Below are 18,613 nucleotides of genomic sequence, written 5' to 3'. Positions count from 1 at the left end.
AGAAGTTACAGTTGTTCCTTAAATGATGAATTCTGTGCACCTATTCTTCCTGGCAAATTGGTTAATTACATCATCAATAGGACAATCAATGTCAGGGTGAGTGTTCAACAGAGCTAAGCCATTAAGTCGATCCACCTCCATTCTCGACCTCAGCCATGTCTTTGTACGCTGCAATGTTGAAAAAGTTCTTTCTACTGTAGCAATAGATGCAGGTAGACAAGCAAATATTTTGTACAGTGTGTGCAAAGTAGGATAGTCAGATCTAGGACAAACAGATAACGCTTGCATAACAGACATGATCATTAAGGGTGTTTATGCTCATTTGCTTGTATTTAAGAATCTATCCCATTAGTCTCTTTGTAATCACAAAGAGTGATTCTTCTTCTTCTTCTTCTTCAAAGAATGGTAGTTCAATTAAGCACTGACTGAATTTATGTGCCAGATCATTACCATCATGTTTCAGTAGTTGTGAGGGCAAAAGTATGTTGAATTTTAAATGATAAATTTTTCTTCAGCAAAACGTTTTCTCACGTCAGTCGTAACATGGTCCAGTGTTGGAATAAAAATAGTTCTTTTCCAATATGTCATAGCATCATCATTATGATCACAGTTTTCCCTGTGTCTTTGTCTGCCTGTAAGGCAAAGAACACTCATCTCCACATCTAACTCTTCCACAACTGTCTTCACCTCTTCAACAATATGAACAAAGTGGCTATCAGCATTAGCTCTCATGCCATCATACACCTTGAGTGTCAAATCTAATTTCACTTTTGCCATCACGACATCCAAGCTAGGGTCTTGTAAGATTTTGCTGACTGGATATGTTGTGCGCATAATGTCACTCAATGTAAACAGAGTGAGAATAAACTCACAATTAGAGAGAGCTCGAAGGAGAATATTGGCTTTGTCAGCTGTTGTTCTATCCCTCCAACACTGTATTCCTTTAAGAACTTTGCAAACTGTTCCAAGATTAGCTGCGAATTGAATGACAGCATCGTGTCACTCAACCCATCTTGTTTGACAATGTGACTGCAGCGAGTGTTTCAGGTGACTCATCAATGTTGTGAACCACTTGATAGATGCTGTAAAGGGTGATACTAATTCTTCAGTAGTACAAAGTGAGTTCCTCACACTTGTAGTGTGCAGGCTGGGTGGTGAGGGTGGCGTGAGTCGCAATGCGGGTAGGGAGGTGGTATACCCCTCTTATGCCTTATGTATCCACCACTGAAAGACCTGTATTGCAAAAATATTGCTCGCACATAGAACAAGCAGGAGACAGCAGCAAAAAGTGGCAGAGTATCACTGTATTCAGTTGTCGAACTAATTACATTTGTTAACAGAATCTTCTGTTGGTTCTTGGTAGAACAACATTATGATAAACAAAAAGCAACAGTTTGCTTTTGTTCTACAATATTACTTTTATTGTTAACTGGTTTTCAGATTATAGGCCATCTTCAGGCATTTACTGAGTATTATCACCATAGAAGTTACAGTGTTTGCAAACAACATTGGAAGAGAAGTAACACGTCTAGACTGAAGTAGAAACATACAGTAAGTAATGTCTTTGACAGTGTGGTGGTAATGCAAAGAAAAAGTAAAAATTGAACAGTACATCAATAACAATGGCGTAGACAGGAAAAACTTTAACACAAAATAGGAATAGCATGCCTATATAATAGTTTTCTATAAATAAGCAAAACTAATAAAATAAAATAAAATTTGTACTAGACAAGGCTACATCAGTAGGTATGAAACATGGAGAGTGAGACACAAACCAATTAAAAGAAGAGACAATTATCAATGGAACTACAGCATACATAAGGAACCAACAGTAAATGTAATCTTTGAGAGTGTGACGGTACTGCATTTTAACATTAACATTAGAATCGAAACAGTGGCTGTGTAACAGTTTGCATTAAATAAATGAACAAAGTAAAATATGAACAATATTTGATGAGACAACTACAGTGGGTGTTAAACATGTACAATAATACAAGTACCAGTTAAAAGAAAGCCTTAACTATTGGACTACAGTCTATATAGAATACAAGGACAACTTCAACAAAACAAAAGAACTTAATGAATACAGGAAAATGGGAATATGTAGGAAGAGACAGTGTGGGAAGTAATGAACAACAGAGATGATTATATGAAGTTTAGGAGAGGGGGAGTGTTGTGCTGTGTCTGGTCATTACATTTGGGTGAGTGTAAGAGTCAACAGCACTGTTCTGGTTGTTCCAAAATGAGTGAGGATTTTATTCACCAGTTGTATCAGCTGAGTTATCAGGATGAGTGGAAAGATGAATAAGTATGCATTAGAGCACAAACGTCCTCTTGGAAACATTCTGAATGTGTAGAAGAGCTTGTAACATACATGTTAAGAGTCAAGAATGCAAACTGGCTGCTGCTTAAACTTTTGCAACAGACTATCCTAGTATATCTACCTCAAATCTCACAACCTTCAAGAAGGAGCAGACTATCATATGAGACATTTCTTTAAGACTTGATTGAGCCACCCACGTATCAGCTGAAGAACGTTGCTGTCCTCCACCCTTAGTCATTTATGAAAGCATGAAAAACAAAGGTGCCTTCAAAAAGAATGACACCATTGCAGAACACATCAGAAACCAAAGTGTGCTGACTTTGAATTATCTGCTAATATCGAGTAAGGCATAAGAAATTATGAAACGTACAAAAATCACTATCCTTCAGATTTGCAGGGATGCATTAAAAGATTTAGGGAAGAGTGACAAATTTATTTTTCCGCCTGTTGCTTCCATTTTTAAATAAAAAAGTGTCATTTACTCACAGTATGCAATACAGAAAATAAATCAATCTCTAAGGGATATAAGAAATTTATCAAAACTGCTATCAAATAAAATCTCCGTAATTTCCTATCCTGAACTAAAGGAAATCCCAAAATCTCTTGAAACTAAAACATAATGTGAACTTGATATCACTAACTTCATGTGAACTTGATATTAATGTTCTGTCTTTATAATATTAGCACAAATTTTTGTTGATGGGTTCATATCACCATTCTTGGCATTGTAACTCTTTATTTCAGTTTGTTTTCAAAAGACTTTCTTGTGTCCGGAGCTGTACCTAGGAACTAAACAGATTGTAATAAAAAATATATAAATAAAAAATAAAACTAAGTTTGTCAGCTGGCAGTCTAACAGTAGTCATTGCCATCAACAAAGAACATGTCAGAAACACTCCCAGAAACACTATCCCTCCAAAAGATTGGACCTACCAAAGAATAGCACCTTAAATTACCTAAACTAAACTAAACTCCATCTAAACAGCCCTTCAAAGGCCCAACGGCACCGACTATCTACCATGTCATCCTCAGCTCACAGGCATCACTGGATGCAGATACGGAAGGGCATGTGGTCAGAACAACAATCTGCCGGCCTTTGTCAGCTTTCATGACCAGAGTCACTACTTCTTAATCAAACAGCTCTTCGATTAGCCTCACAAGGGCTGAGTGCACCTCACTTGCCAACAGTGCTCAACAGACCCACTCAGTCACCCATCCAAGTGGTACCCAAGCCCAACAGTGCTTAACTTCAATAGACTATCATCGAGAGTGCACCGCTAGTACCTGCTACTAATAAGGCGAGTTCACTATTTGCTTGTTACTTATCTTTACAAGTTTCAACCAGGAGCAACTTATTTTCAGTTATCTGTGTAGCTGTGTGTCCAAGTGCTTTCTAGGCACAACCTTTTATTTCAATAACAGTGTAGTGTACAGTACTGCCATTGCTATCGACCACTGTATTGACCCTCGTATCGTACAGGCTTTTGTTTGTTTGATTAGAACCGCTCAGTGTCAGTTAGACCGTCTGTGAGAGAGCACTTCGATTTCCCGTTTGTTGCATATTTTTATGAGCTTAAAACAGGAGCGACGGCAGTAATGGATAGGAACTGCGATTGTTGTGTACAGATGTGAACTGACCCTTCTCCCACAGCTCCAGGCTGCATTGGCTGCTGTCATACAGTTTGAGGCTGCTGCCAAGGGGCGTCACTGTGGGGGATCGAACGTGGGGATGCGAGGGATGTCCCACGTTTCCTCCGATCGGTCCACTGCTGTACCTGCCCTAGCTACTGCCTGCACCGAGGTTGGCCCCTCACCCATGGTCGAGTGGGAGTCATTCCAAAGTCTGGCAGGCAGCGAAAAACTTTCTGAGGGGCTGATCATAGGGCATCCCTGGTTCATTTGATGAACAGGTTTTGGGCATTATCTGTGGATGACGATGTCTCTGAGCCAGATGAAATCGTCCACCCTGTTCCAGAGGAAGCTTCTCAGCCCGCAAGGTCTGGGCATTCACAGAAGGTGGCTTTGCTGGTAGTTGGGAGCTCCAACATTAGGCACGTAATGGGGCCCTTGGGAATATGGCTGCCAAGGAGGGGAAGGGAGCCAGTGATCACTCTGTGTGCATTCCAGATGTGGAAAAGGGTGCTTCCAGATGCCATGAAGAGTACAGGGTGCAGCCAACTGCAGGTAATGGCTCATGTCGGTACCAATGACGTGTGTCGCTTTCGGTCGGAACAGATTCTGTCTGGTTTTTGGTGGCTAGCAGAAATGCTAAAGACTGCCAGTCTTGCTTCCGAGATTAAGGTGGAGCTCACCATCTGCACCAATTGTGGTCCTTTGGTGCAGAGCCGAGTGGATGGTCTGAATCTGAGGCTCAGGCGGTTCTGTGATCATGTAGGCTGCAGATTCCTTGACTTGTGCCATTAGGTGGTGGGTTTCCAGGCTCTGCTTAATAGGTCAGGAATCCACAACACACAGGAGGTGGTTACACAGGTAGTGGGGGCTGTGTGGAAGGGACTGGGAGGTTTTTTAGGTTAGAGGGTCTCAGAGAACCACAGAAGGGGTGGGCAGGTAAAACACAGTAAGGTAGTTGTAGAAACGATTGGTATTGTAGTTGTAAATTGCCGTAGCTTGTTGGGAAAGAACCAGAGCTCCAAGCCCTAATAGAAAGCACTGAAGCTCAAATAGTTGTAGGTACAGAGAGCTGGATAAAGCCAGAAATAAGTTCAGCTGAAATTTTTTCAAACAATCTAACAGTGTTCAGAAAGGGTAGATTAAATACAGTTGGTGGTGAAGTATTTATTGCCGTCATAGGTAGTTTTCCTTGTAGCAAAATTGAAGTAGATAGTTCATGTGAAATAGTATTGGTAGAGTTTATACTTGACAATCAGACTAAACTATTAATTGGATCATTTTACCGCCCCCCTGACTCAGAAGATATAGTTGCTGAACTGTTCAAAGAAAACTTGAGTCTCATTTCAAATAAGTACCCCGCTCATACAATTATAGTCAGCTGTGACTTCAATCTACCCTCGATATGCTGGAAAAATTATACATTTAAAGCTGGCAGCAGGCATAAAATGTCATCCGAAATTGTACTGAATGCTTTCTCAGAAAATTATTGTGAACAATTAGTTCATGAGCCCATTCGAAGCATAAATGGTTGTGAAAGCATACTTGACCTTTTAGCAACAAATAATCCTGGACAAATAGTGAGTATTGTGACAAATACAGGGATTAACGACCATAAGGCAGTTGCTGCTAGGCTGAATACCGTAACATCTACAACCATCAAAAAGAAACGCAAAGGATATCTATTTAAAAAAGCTGATAAAAATGGTCTTAATGCCTTTTTGAGAGACAGTCTTCACTCCTTCCAATTGGATCATGTAAGTGTAGAAAAGTTGTGGAATGTTTTCAAAGAGACAGTATCGACAGCAATTGAAAGATATATACCACATAAATGAATAAGTGATGGTACTGATCCCCCATGGTACACAAAATGGGTCAGATTGTTGTTGCGGAAGCAACAAAAAAGGAGGCCAAATTTAAAATAATGCAAAATCCCTAAGATTGGCAAAGTTTTGCAGACGTTCGAAATATAGTGCATACTTCAATGCAAGATGCTTTTAATAATTTCCAAAATGAAATTCTGTCTCAAAATCTGGCAGAAAACCCAAAGAGATTCTGGTCATACATATAGCACACCATTGGCAAAGACACAATCAATACCTTCACTGCACGATAACAATGGTGAAGTCACTGATGACAGTGCCACTAAAGCAGAGTTATTAAACACGGTTTTCTGAAACTCCTTCACCAAAGAAGACGAAGTATATATTCCTGAATTCCAATCAAGAACAACTGCCAAGATGAGAAACATAGAAGTAGATATCCTCGGTGTAACAAAACATCTTAAATCACTTGATAAAAGCAAGGCCTCTGGTCAAGATTGTATACCAGTCAGGTTCCTCTCAGAGTATGTAGATAAAATAGCTCCATATTTAGCAATTATATACAACCCCTCGCTCACAGAAATATTCATACCTAAAGACTGGAAAATTGCTCAAGTCACACCAATACCCAAAAAGGGAAGTAGGAGTAATCCGCTGAATACAGGCCTGTATCACTAATGTCGATTTGCAGTAGGGTTTTGGAACACATACTGTATTCGAACATTATGAAGTACCTCGAAGAAAACGATTTATTGACATATAGTCAGCACGGATTCAGAAAATATCGTTCTTGTGAAACACAACTAGCACTTTATACTCATGAAGTAACAAGTGCTATCGACGGGGGATGTCAAATTGATTTCTTTAGATTTCCTGAAGGCTTTTGACACCGTTCCTCACAAGAGTCTTCTAACCAAACTGCGTGCCTCTGGAGTATCGCCTCAGTTGTGCAACTGGATTCATGATTTCCTGTCAGAAAGGTCACAGTTCATAGTAATAGATGGAAAGTCATCGAGTAAAACAGAAGTAACATCCAGCTTTCCCCAAGGAATGTTATAGGCCCTCTATTGTTCCTGATCTATATTAATAACATAGGAGACAATCTGGGTAGCCATCTTAGATTGTTTGCAGATGGCGCTGACATTTACTGTCTTGTAAAGTCATCAGATGATCAAAACGAATTGCAAAATGATTTAGATAAGATATCTGTATGGTGCAAAAAGTGGCAATTGAAGTTATTCACATAAGTACTAAAAGAAATCAGCTAAATTTTGATTATGCTTAAGTCACACAAATCTGAAGGCTGTAAATTCAGCTAAATACTTAGGGATTACAATTACAAATAACCTAAATTGGAACGATCACATAGATAATATTGTGGGTAGAGCAAACCAAAGACTGCAATTCATTGGCAGAGCACTTAGAAGGTGCAACAGGTCTACTAAAGAGACTGCTTACACCACACTTGTCCACCCTATTCTGGAGTACTGCTGTGTGGTGTGAGATCCGCATCAGGTGGGACTGACGGACGACATCAAAAAACTACAAAGAAGGGCAGCTCATTCTGTATTATCGTGAAGTAGGGGAGATAGTGCTACAGACATGATACATGAATTAGAGTGGCAATCATTAAAACAGAGGCATTTTTCGCTGCGATGGGATCTTCCCATGAAATTTCTATCACCAGTTTTCTCCTCCGGTTGCGAAAATATTTTGTTACCGGCCACCTACATAGAGAGAAATGATAATCACGATAAAATAAGAGGAATCAGGGCTAGCACAGAAAAATTTAAGTGCTTGTTTTTCACGCATGCCATTCAAGAGTGGAACGGTAGAGAGACAGCTTGAAGGTGATTCATTGAACTCTCTGCCAGCTACTTTATTGTGAATAGCAGAGTAATCACATAGATGTAGATGTAGACGTAGATCTGATGGGAACCAGTGTTACCAGTGCGACAAGACTGCTGGCACCTTAAGCCACCAACCAGCAATAATAAAACCGCTGACCAGTGCCCACAGGAAACTACACTACCACTATGTTTTTGACAGTAATTGCAGTCCAAAGTCCAAGTTGGCAAGACTAACCCTTTGTTGAGGCCAGGTTACCTAACGTTCTGAGCAAGTCACCGTGAAATGCAAGGTACTTGTACTCATATTGATGAGATTTGTCATCTCTTATTTGATATATGTGAGGCTTTTTACATGTCATCGCAATCACACATTTCTGCTGTGAGTGTACACTTGTAAACCTTGTGCATGAAACTAACTGGGTAAACCATGGGCGACTTTGGGAGTAAACACCAACCTGTCTGCCCAGGGGTTTTGTCATGACCCCAAGGTCACCCTGGATAGTAGAAGGTATCGACACCTCAAACAACTGTCTCAGCACTAATGTGTGCTTGTGGTGTTGAGGTTTCTGTTTCTGCACTTCATGAGTAAATACCAAGGATAACTATAAAGCATATATGTACATCTCAGACATCAGTGTGTGCCCATTATGGACATGTGATGGATGGAGTAATCCACAGATCTGTGATGTGTCTTGTACTGTGAAGGCATAATGAGAACACTGACCAGGAATGCAATGCAGAACAAGTTTATTAAATCTTCAAGAAGCATAAGTCTCCATCATTGAGCACCAGCCTAATGTTGTCATGCCACATGGATACAGCATGAGCTGCTGGCGGGCACATGACATATTGTGAAAACGATGCCCACAGCTGCAGCGCTGTGGTTCTGGAAGACCTTCTGCTGGCATCTTAACACTGCAAATTGCATTTGTAGGTTTTAAGGACTTTAATTATGACACTTCATGTTCTGTAAAATCAGCTGTGGTATACCATGATATGCAATAGAGATACACTTAATTTTGTTATTCAGGGACCTGAAGATGGCATTAATGAGATGTCAAAACTGGTTGTCTAAATAAAATAATTTCTCAACACATACTGCTGTTTGGTGATTTTCCTTGGTAAAACTCAGATGACTGACTCCGTGTTCACATCAGGACAGAAAGTGACCTTCAAAAGGTGTCACGAGTTTTCTATTGACACTGACAAGTCTCTGGATAGAAATAACCAACAGTTACAGTCAAACACTTTTTCCTCACACACAATAACCAGAAAATAAACCAAATCAAGCGAAAACAAACAAAGTACAAAACAAGATCTAAAGCTCACTGAATCCAAAGATAGACCACTCCTTGTCCTAGAGTCATTGGCAGTTGATGGTTGCCACAGTATCTTGTGCCATGTCTGTGGATTTTTCCTGAAACTGTGATCCAAATGGACAAAATGAATGTCTTTAATGAAGAAAATGGCATGAATGTGGAAGAGGCATGGGGAAGAGAATACTATAACTTATTCTGAGTTCAGAAGTAATGAGGTATATTGAAAAGAAGGACCTTCTCCACAAGATCAGTATTGATTGTGAAAGCACTGGTCTTCCAAAACCAAACTTACACGTTCCTCACTTGAAAGTGTGAAAAGCATGCATGAAGGTGATCAGATAGGTTAAAAGTATTTGACTGGGTACAACACCATTTCTTATTAATTAATGTCCAATAATATGGAATGTCAAACAAAAGCTGTGATGGGATTGAGGATATCTGAGGATATATATCTGCTGTAAAACCAAAGAATGCAAATGCTTTTTAGATTGAAGGAGATGACTCACCAAAAACCAAGTGTTGAGTTGTTGACAGGTACACACAAAAGAAAGAAAACTTGCTAGCTTTTGGAGTTATCTTTTGTATTTTACTCTAGCTCATCAATGGATAACTCTGAAAGCTATCAAGTTTTATTTCTTTTGTGTGTGCCTATCAGTGACTCAACACTTCTGCTTTTCAGCGAGTGGTCTCCTTTACATTCTGTGGTTCCACAACAGATATAGATGTCAATGAATTTGGACAGTAGCTTTGTAATGTAGATGATAGTGAATTGTGCTTTAATTGTTTGAGAAACCTACTGCATATTAACAGACCGAGTTGGGGTACTTCAGCTGGAAATTTTATGAAGAACTCAAAAGGGATTCCAGTAGGCCCATATCCATGCCTCCAATTTTAGTAATTTCACCTATTTCTTAACACCACTAACCATAATATATAAATCATTCATATTTGTAGTGGTCTAAGAATTAATCTGGGAAGTACTCCTGGATTGACCTTTGTGAAGGAATATTTTAAGATAGAGTTAAGCATTTCTCCTCTTGCTCTGTTATCCTGGACATAAAAGCTGGTGCCACTTACAGCTGCCAATACTTGTGCCAGTGTGGACATCCTCAAAGGACTGATTGTTGCTGTGATTTCTAATACATTTTCATTATGAGATAAAGAGTGGGATTCCTAGCATTGATACACAGTATGTCATGTCACACACAACTTATAAGATTGTAATGATTCCAATCAACTATTGGACAATTAAAGTTCCATTCATTCATTCATTCACACATCATGCTCTGTAAGTCCCATCATAAAAGAGAGCCTTCAGGGATGTGTAAAAAAAGGTTCAAATGGCTTTGAGCACTATGGGACTTAACATCTATGGTCATCAGTCCCCTAGAACTTAGAACTGCTTAAACCTAACTAACCTAAGGACATCACACAACACCCAGTCATCATGAGGCAGAGAAAATCCCTGACCCCGTCGGGAATTGAACCCGGGTGCGGGAAGCGAGAACGCTACCGCACGACCACAGGCTGCGGACAGGGATGTGGAACTAGTCAAGTTATTCATTAACAAAAAAAGAAAAGAAACCACTGCTGGCTACTGATGTAAGGTATGCTAACAACAAACTATGACTACTGATAGTCTACCTCAAAATGATAATTATGGGAACTGCTTCTAGATTACTTTATATACTTGTATTAGGAGAAAAACAGCTATTTTGAAGAAAGTTCCTGTACACCTTTTATACTACTCAAATGCTGTTTTTATCTAAAACTTCAAACAGGGCATTTATACAACTTTACACAGACCACTATTAGTTGTCTGTGTTTGGTAGAGCAAGGAAATTCCAACTCAAATATCAGAATATTGCAGAGTTTACATTCTTGTGTCCTAATATTCTGATAAATTATAGGAGTCACTAATGAGTATTCTTTTACTTTGTCTTTAAATAGTTGTGGATTTCCAGTTTCCCACCTAATGTCCACTGACAGTTAGATGCAGTCAATAAACTTTATTATTTGGTTATTACAATAGTACCAGATCTTTGGCATCCAGGCCTAGTGAGGCAGGAAAAAAAGGAGATTAATACTTAGCATTCCATTAACAATGAGGTCATTAGACCCAAAGACTGAGAAGTGATAAGACAATGACAAGAAAATAAGTTGACTATGCCCTTTTAAAAGGGAGCATCCTGCTGACAGCCTTAAACACTTTGTTGTTGTTGTTGTGGTCTTCAGTCCTGAGACTGGTTTGATGCAGCTCTCCATGCTACTCTATCCTGTGCAAGCTTCTTCATCTCCCAGTACCTACTGCAACCTACATCCTTCTGAATCTGCTTAGTGTATTAATCTCTTGGGCTCCCTCTACGATTTTTACCATCCACGCTGCCCTCCAATACTAAATTGGTGATCCCTTGATGCCTCACAACATGTCCTACCAACCGATCCCTTCTTCTGGTCAAGTTGTGCCACAAACTCCTCTTCTCCCCAATCCTATTCAGTGCCTCCTCATTAGTTATGTGATCTACCCATCTAATCTTCAGCATTCTTCTGTAGCACCACATTTCGAAAGCTTCTATTCTCTTCTTGTCCAAACTATTTACCGTCCATGTTTCACTTCCATACATGGCTACATTCCATACAAATACTTTAAAAAATGATTTCCTGACACTTAAATCTATACTCGATGTTAACAAATTTCTCTTCTTCAGAAACGCTTTCCTTGCCATTGCCAGTCTACATTTTATATCCTCTCTACTTCGACCATCATCAGTTATTTTGCTCCCCAAATAGCAAAACTCATTTACTACTTTAAGTGTCTCATTTCCTAGTCTAATACCCTCGGCATCACCCGACTTAATTCGACTACATTCCATTATCCTCATTTTGCTTTTGTTGATGTTCATCTTATATCCTCCCTTCAAGACACCAACCATTCCGTTCAACTGCTCTTCCAAGTCCTTTGCTGTCTCTGACAGAATTACAATGTCATCGGCGAACCTCAAAGTTTTTATTTCTTCTCCATGGATTGTAATACCTACTCCGAATTTTTCTTTTGTTTCCTTTACTGCTTGCTCAATATACAGATTGAATAACATCGGGGAGAGGCTACAACCCTGTCTCACTCCTTTCCCAACCACTGCTTCCCTTTCATGCCCCTCGACTCTTATAACTGCCATCTGGTTTCTGTACAAATTGTAAATAGCCTTTCACTCCCTGTATTTTACCCCTGCCACCTTTAGAATTTGAAAGAGAGTATTCCAGTCCACATTGTCAAAAGCTTTCTCTAAGTCTACAAATGCTAGAAACGTAGGTTTGCCTTTCCTTAATCTTTGTTCTAAGATAAGTCGTAACGTCAGTATTGCCTCACGTGTTCCAGTATTTCTATGGAATCCAAACTGATCTTCCCCGAGGTCGGCTTCTACTAGTTTTTCCATTCGTCTGTAAAGAATTCGTGGTAGTATTTTGCAGCTGTGGCTTATTAAACTGATTGTTCGGTAATTCTCACATCTGTCAACACCTGCTTTCTTTGGGATTGGAATTATTATATTCTTCTTGAAGTCTGAGGGTATTTCGCCTGTTTCATACATCTTGCTCACCAGATGGTAGAGTTTTGTCAGGACTGGCTCCCCCAAGGCCGTCAGTAGTTCCTCCAATGGAATGTTGTCTACTCCGGGGGCCTTGTTTCGACTCAGGTCTTTCAGTGCTCTGTCAAACTCTTCACGCAGTATCGTATCTCCCATTTCATCTTCATCTACATCCTCTTCCATTTCCATAATATTGTCCTCAGGTACATCGCCCTTGTATAGACCCTCTATATACTCCTTCCACCTTTCTGCTTTCCCTTCTTTGCTTAGAATTGGGTTGCCATCTGAGCTCTTGATGTTCATACAGGTGGTTCTCTTTTCTCCAAAGGTCTCTTTAATTTTCCTGTAGGCAGTATCTATCTTACCCCTAGTGAGATAAGCCTCTACATCCTTACATTTGTCCTCCAGCCATCCCTGCTTAGCCATTTTGCACTTCCTGTCGATCTCATTTTTGAGACGTTTGTATTCCTTTTTGCCTGCTTCATTTACTGCATTTTTATATTTTCTTCTTTCATCAATTAAATTCAATATTTCTTTTGTTACCCAAGGATTTCTACTAGCCCTCGTCTTTTTACCTACTTGATCCTCTGCTGCCTTCACTACTTCATCCCTCAAAGCTACCCATTCTTCTTCTACTGTATTTCTTTCCCCCATTCCTGTCAATTGTTCCCTTATGCTCTCCCTGAAACACTCTATGGAAAGGATATAAAATCTAATTTTGGATTACTGGATGGAGACTTGAATGGTGTTCTCCACAAATCACAGTCATACAGTGAAAATTCCAGGATGAAATAACAGCAGTACTATGAAAAGGATAGACTGGTACACATCATATAGCTGAGAAGTTGAGTCACAGATAGACACAATGAAAAGACTGCTATACGTTTTAGCTGAAAGCCCTTCTGTAGTGGGACTGAGTTGTAACTGCACCTAATGGGAGAAGCAGTCTGGTGGTGGGGATAAGGATGAAGCCTAGGCCGGTGAAAGAAGGGGGTGGGGGAGGGTAGTGCTGTTTATGGAAGTGTGTAGGGATATGCGAGGACAGGGTTAGCCTGCTAGGTGCAGTTGGGAGGTTTGGGGGGGGGGGGGGTGGAGGGTGGAAAAGGGAGAGGAGGGGAAAAGGACTAGAGGATGCATTGGTGGAATAGAAGATTTTGTTGTGCTGGAGTGGAAGCAGTGAAGGGGATATGTAAATGTAGAACAGGGACTATTGAAGGCTGAGGCTATGGGGATTACAGGAATGTAGGATATACTGTGGAGAGAGTTCCCACCTGCACAACTCAAGAAAGCTAGTGTTGGTAGGAAGAATGAAGATGGTGCAGGCTGTGAAACAGTCATTGGAGGAAAGCACATTGTGTTGGACATCATGTTGAGCAACTGGACAATTCAGCTGCCTCTTGGCCACAGTTTGTCAATGTCCATTCATGCAGAAAGGAAGACAGCTAGTTAGTCATCAAGCCCCCGTTGAAAGAACCACAATAGTTGCAGCTTAATTTGTATATAACATGACTGCTTTCACAGGTAGTCCTGGCTTTGATGGGATAGGAGATGCCTGTGACCAAACTGAAATAGGTGGTGGTGGGAGGATGTAAGGGACAGGTCTTTCATCTAAGTTAATTGTAGGGATATGAACATGAGGCAAGAGGTTAGGGGCAGAGATGGAGTAGGATATCACATAAGCTTAGTGAGTGGCAGAATACCACTGTGGGTGGGAGGAGTGGGAAGAATAGTGGATAGGATATTTCTCATCTCAGAGCACGACTAGGGGTGGTCAAAATCCTGGTGGAGAATGTGATTCAGTTCCTCCAGACTTGGGTGTTACTGAGTCACGAATGCTCCTTTGTAGCCAGATAGTGAGTATGTGAGTGGTGACAGGTGACTGGAGAGGCAATGCATGGGAGATCGGTTTTGTACTAGGTAGGGTGGGTAATTTTGGTCTGTGAAGGCCTCAATAAGATCCATGGTATATTTGGAGGGTAACTGCTTGTCACTGCAGATGCAATGGCCATGGGTGGCTAGGGTGTATGGAAGAGACTTCTTGGTACAGAATGGGCGGCAGTTGTCAAAATGGGGTTTTGCTTGTGGTTGGTAGATTTGATATGGATGAAGGGACTGCTGTAACCATCCTTTAGGTAGAGGTCAACACTGAGGTAGGTGGATTGCTGGGTTGAGAAGGACTAGGTGAAGCGAATGGGGGAGAAGGTTCTGGAGGAATGTGGATAGTGTGTCGTCACCCTCAGTCCAGACCACGTAGATGTCATCAGTCAATCTGAACCAGGTTAGGAGTTTGGGATTCTGGGTTGTAGAAAGGACTGCTCTTGATGGCTCTTGAATAGGTTGAAATGGGATGGTGCCCATTGCTGTACCATGCATTTTTTGTAGGTGATGTCTTCAAAGAAGAAGAAGTAGTTGGGGGCAAGTATATAGTTGATTATTGTGACCAAGGAAGAGGTTGTAGGTTTGTAGTCAGACAGATATTGGAAAGGTTGTGTTCAGTAGCAGCAAGGCCATGAACATCAGGGATATTAATGTAAAGGGAGGTGGCATCAAAAGTGACAAGCATGGTGTGGAACCATGTTGAGTCGATGGAGGAAATAGTTGGTGTTTTTTACATAGGAGGGTAGGTTACAGGTAATAGGCTGAAGGTGTTGGTCCCCAAGAGGAGGGATTAACTAAGTGGGGGCATAGTACCCAGCCACAATGGGATGCCCTGTGTGGTTGGATGTATGGACTATAGGAAGCATGTAGAAGGTAGGAATGTGAGGAGGTTACGGGTGAGGAGTGAGAGAGAGATGTTCTGGGATGGATTAAGGATTTGAGAAGGACTCAAGATCCTGTAGGATTTCTGGAATGGGTTCACTGTGGCAGATTTGTAGGCAGACAAATCTGACAGCTAGCAGAGTCCCTCCACCCGGTAATCTGTGCAGCATAACGACAGTGGTGGAGCCTTTGGCGGCAGGGAAGGCCATAAGGTCGAGATCCATTTTTAGGTGGTAGATTGCCATTCTTTCTGTGAATGTTAGGTTGTTTTCCATGTTGAGGGAGGTGGGGAATGATAGGGAGGGAAGGTTTGAGGTTAAGAAATTATGGAATCTGATTAGGGCACAGTGAGGGTGGATCATGGTTTGGCGGAGGAGAGAAATGAGCCAGGCTTGGTTTAGTATTGGTTTTGTGTTGAGTCTGTTTTGTAAGGTTGGTGGTCCTTATTCAGTCCCTTCAGTGGCAATACTTTTTTGCCAACAATGCTACCAGTCAGACTCATCCCAAAACCAATATTGCACCCTACCTGACTCCGTTTACTCCTCCATCCAACCATGATCCACCCTCATTGCCCCTTAATCAACCCCCCACCCCTCACTGGTTAACATTCCAGAATTTCTTAACCTGAAACCTTGCCTCACCATCATGGAAATAAACCTTACATCCGCAGAAGGAATTATGATCCACCATATAGAAGCTGATCCCGGCACTATAATCGTACCTGCCAACAAAGGCTCCATCACTGTGGTTTTGAACTGTAGGGGTTACCTGGTGGAGAGTCTTGACCAGATGTCAGATGTGTCCACCTACAAACCCTGCCACAGTGACCCCATTCCATAAATCCAACAGGTTCTCCAGTCCTTCCTTAAATCTTTTTACCACACATTGCCCTACACATCACTGATGATGCCACCTCCCTCTACACTAACATTCCCAGTGCCCAGGACCTTGCCACTAGTGAATACTATCTTTCCAATGCCTGACTGACTCCAAAGCTATAACTTCCTTCTTGGTCACCATGACCATCAATAGCCTTGCTCAGTATTACTTTTCCTGAACCCCGTCACTTGGTTCAGATTCATTGATGACATTTTTGAGAATGAAGAATATCAATCACACTATCCTTCCCACTCTTCCCATTGTGGTATTCGGCAATGTACCAAACCTATGCAGTATCCTTGCCCATCCTTGTTCTTCTCCTTGCCCCAATCTCTGGCCTCATAGCTCATATCCCCACAGTTGACCTAGAAGCAAGACGTTTCCCATACATTCACACACCACCACCTAATACAGTCTGGACACAGGCATCTCCTAACCCACTGAAGCCAAGGTTATCTGTGAAAGCAGTCATATGATCTACAAACTAAGCTGCAACCGCTGTGCTGCTTTCTATGTAGGCATAATGTCTAACAAGCTTTCTATCTGCATGAAAAGCCACCAACAGACTGTGGCCAAGAGACTACCCAGTTGCTGAACATGCTGCCCAACACAATGTGCTTCACTTCAACTTCAGTGACTCCTTCACAATCTGCACCGTCTGGATTCTTTCTGCCAACACCAGCCTTTATGAAATGCACAGGTGGGAACTCTACCTGCAGTATAGCATTCCTTCCTGTAACCCTCCCCACCCTGCCTCAACTTTCACCAGCCCTGTTCTCCATATCCCCATCTCTGCTCCCACTACAGCACAATGCAGAAATTTATTCGATCAGTGCACCCACTAGTCCTTTTCCCGTCATCTACTTTCCCATTCCTCCTGACCCCATCCCTTCGTGCCCCCACCTAAACCTCTTGCCTGTACTTCGTAGCCCTTCCTGCCCCACCACATCCTTACATCCTCTCATAAGCAGCACTACATCTTCCCCCATATTATCCTGATCCCCCCCCCCCCCCCATTTTTCCCACACCCTGCCTCCTCCTTATCCCCACCACCAGATTGTTGCTCCCTTCAGGTGCAGTTACAAAATAGTTGAGCCACAGTGGCCAGAGACAGTGGTCGTGCATGTGTGTGTGTGTGTGTGTGTGTGTGTGTGTGTGTGTGCGCGCGTGCATGTGTGTGCGCATGTGTGCTTTCTACTTTGAGGTACTACACTCATACAGCGAATGCTTTCATGACCAGATGAGTGGGGACGGGCAAGGGACAGTAGTGTACAGGTGGGGAGAGAGACAAATGCTGTCTGGTGGAGTGAGCACGGTTGAAAAGCCAAGAGGCGCAGCATTAGGAGGTTGTGGGGTTGGAAGGTGGGCAGAAAGGAACGAAAAACAAGAGGAGCAGGGAAAGATGGGCAGATGCATTGGCAGAGGGCTGCAAATAAACAGTGTGGGAGATGAGAATGGGAAAGAGATGATAGGGCAGAGTGGGTGGAAACTGTTGTGTGGAGGGTGTTGGGACAGCATGTTACAATAGGTTGAGGCCAGGATAATTGCAGGAGCAGAGAATTTGTTGTAAGGATAACTTACATCCCCACATTTCAGGAAAGCTGGTGGTGGAGGGAAGGGTCCAGATGGCTCAGGTAACAAACCAGCCATTGAAATCAAGCGTGTTGTGTTCAGCTGCATGTTGTTCCACAGTTTGCTCTACTTTGCTCTTGGTCACAGTTTGGTGGTAGCCGTTCATCCTGGTGGACATCTGGTTGGTAGTCATACCAGTAGAAAAAGCTGTGCAATGATTGCAGCGATACAGACGACAGTGATATCTTTGGGATAAGGAAGCTCTTATCCTTTCCTGTGACTGCTGAAGCACTCCCCCCCAAGGCATAGACCCAAATTTTATGTGGCTTTCGGTGCCAAGCTGAAGGGCATGTGGCTAAATACTGCCGCAACTAATCACAATGTGTCAAGTGCACCGGCGAGCACGACACCCACGCCTGTGACGGACAGTGAGACGAGGCGTCAACTTGTGCTTGCTGCGGCGGCCCACATGTTGCAAACTGGCTTGGCTGTCCAGCCTTTTCCAGTGATGGCTGAACTGGAGACAAGGCATAGACCAAGAAGAAATGACTGACGGCATCATAAGTGCCGCCGAACAAAGACGCAACTGCGAGGCGAGAAGACAGCTATCACAGTGATCAGGATGATCAAGGGTAGCGACTACATCATCCGCTACACAAGGGAGACTGAACTGCAGCCTTCACTGAGCCTGTCAGCACAGCCAATGAAGGAGGAGTAATGCCACTATGTGACCGTACATCTCCAAGCGTTTGGCTACGGCGATCAACTACCAGACACTGATGGGTGACCTAGGCCTTCCCCAGTGCCCAGGCACTGGTGAAGCATGGCAGGTGGCTCTCATGGCTTAAACTGCAGCACACTGTGCTGCCATACG

At 42.2% G+C, this 18,613-nt stretch overlaps 1 protein-coding gene across 1 annotated transcript in view; it reads left to right on the top strand.

Moving 5' to 3' along the window:
• The window catches only part of LOC126262791 (protein madd-4-like), a 362,890-nt gene that overhangs the window by 285,399 nt on the left and 58,878 nt on the right, over positions 1-18,613 (top strand). The window lies entirely within an intron of this gene.

Source organism: Schistocerca nitens, chromosome 6, assembly GCF_023898315.1.
Source record: "Schistocerca nitens isolate TAMUIC-IGC-003100 chromosome 6, iqSchNite1.1, whole genome shotgun sequence".
NCBI lineage: Eukaryota > Metazoa > Arthropoda > Insecta > Orthoptera > Acrididae > Schistocerca > Schistocerca nitens.
Note: the sequence above shows the minus strand (reverse complement) of the source record. Positions and strands in the feature narration are given on the sequence as shown.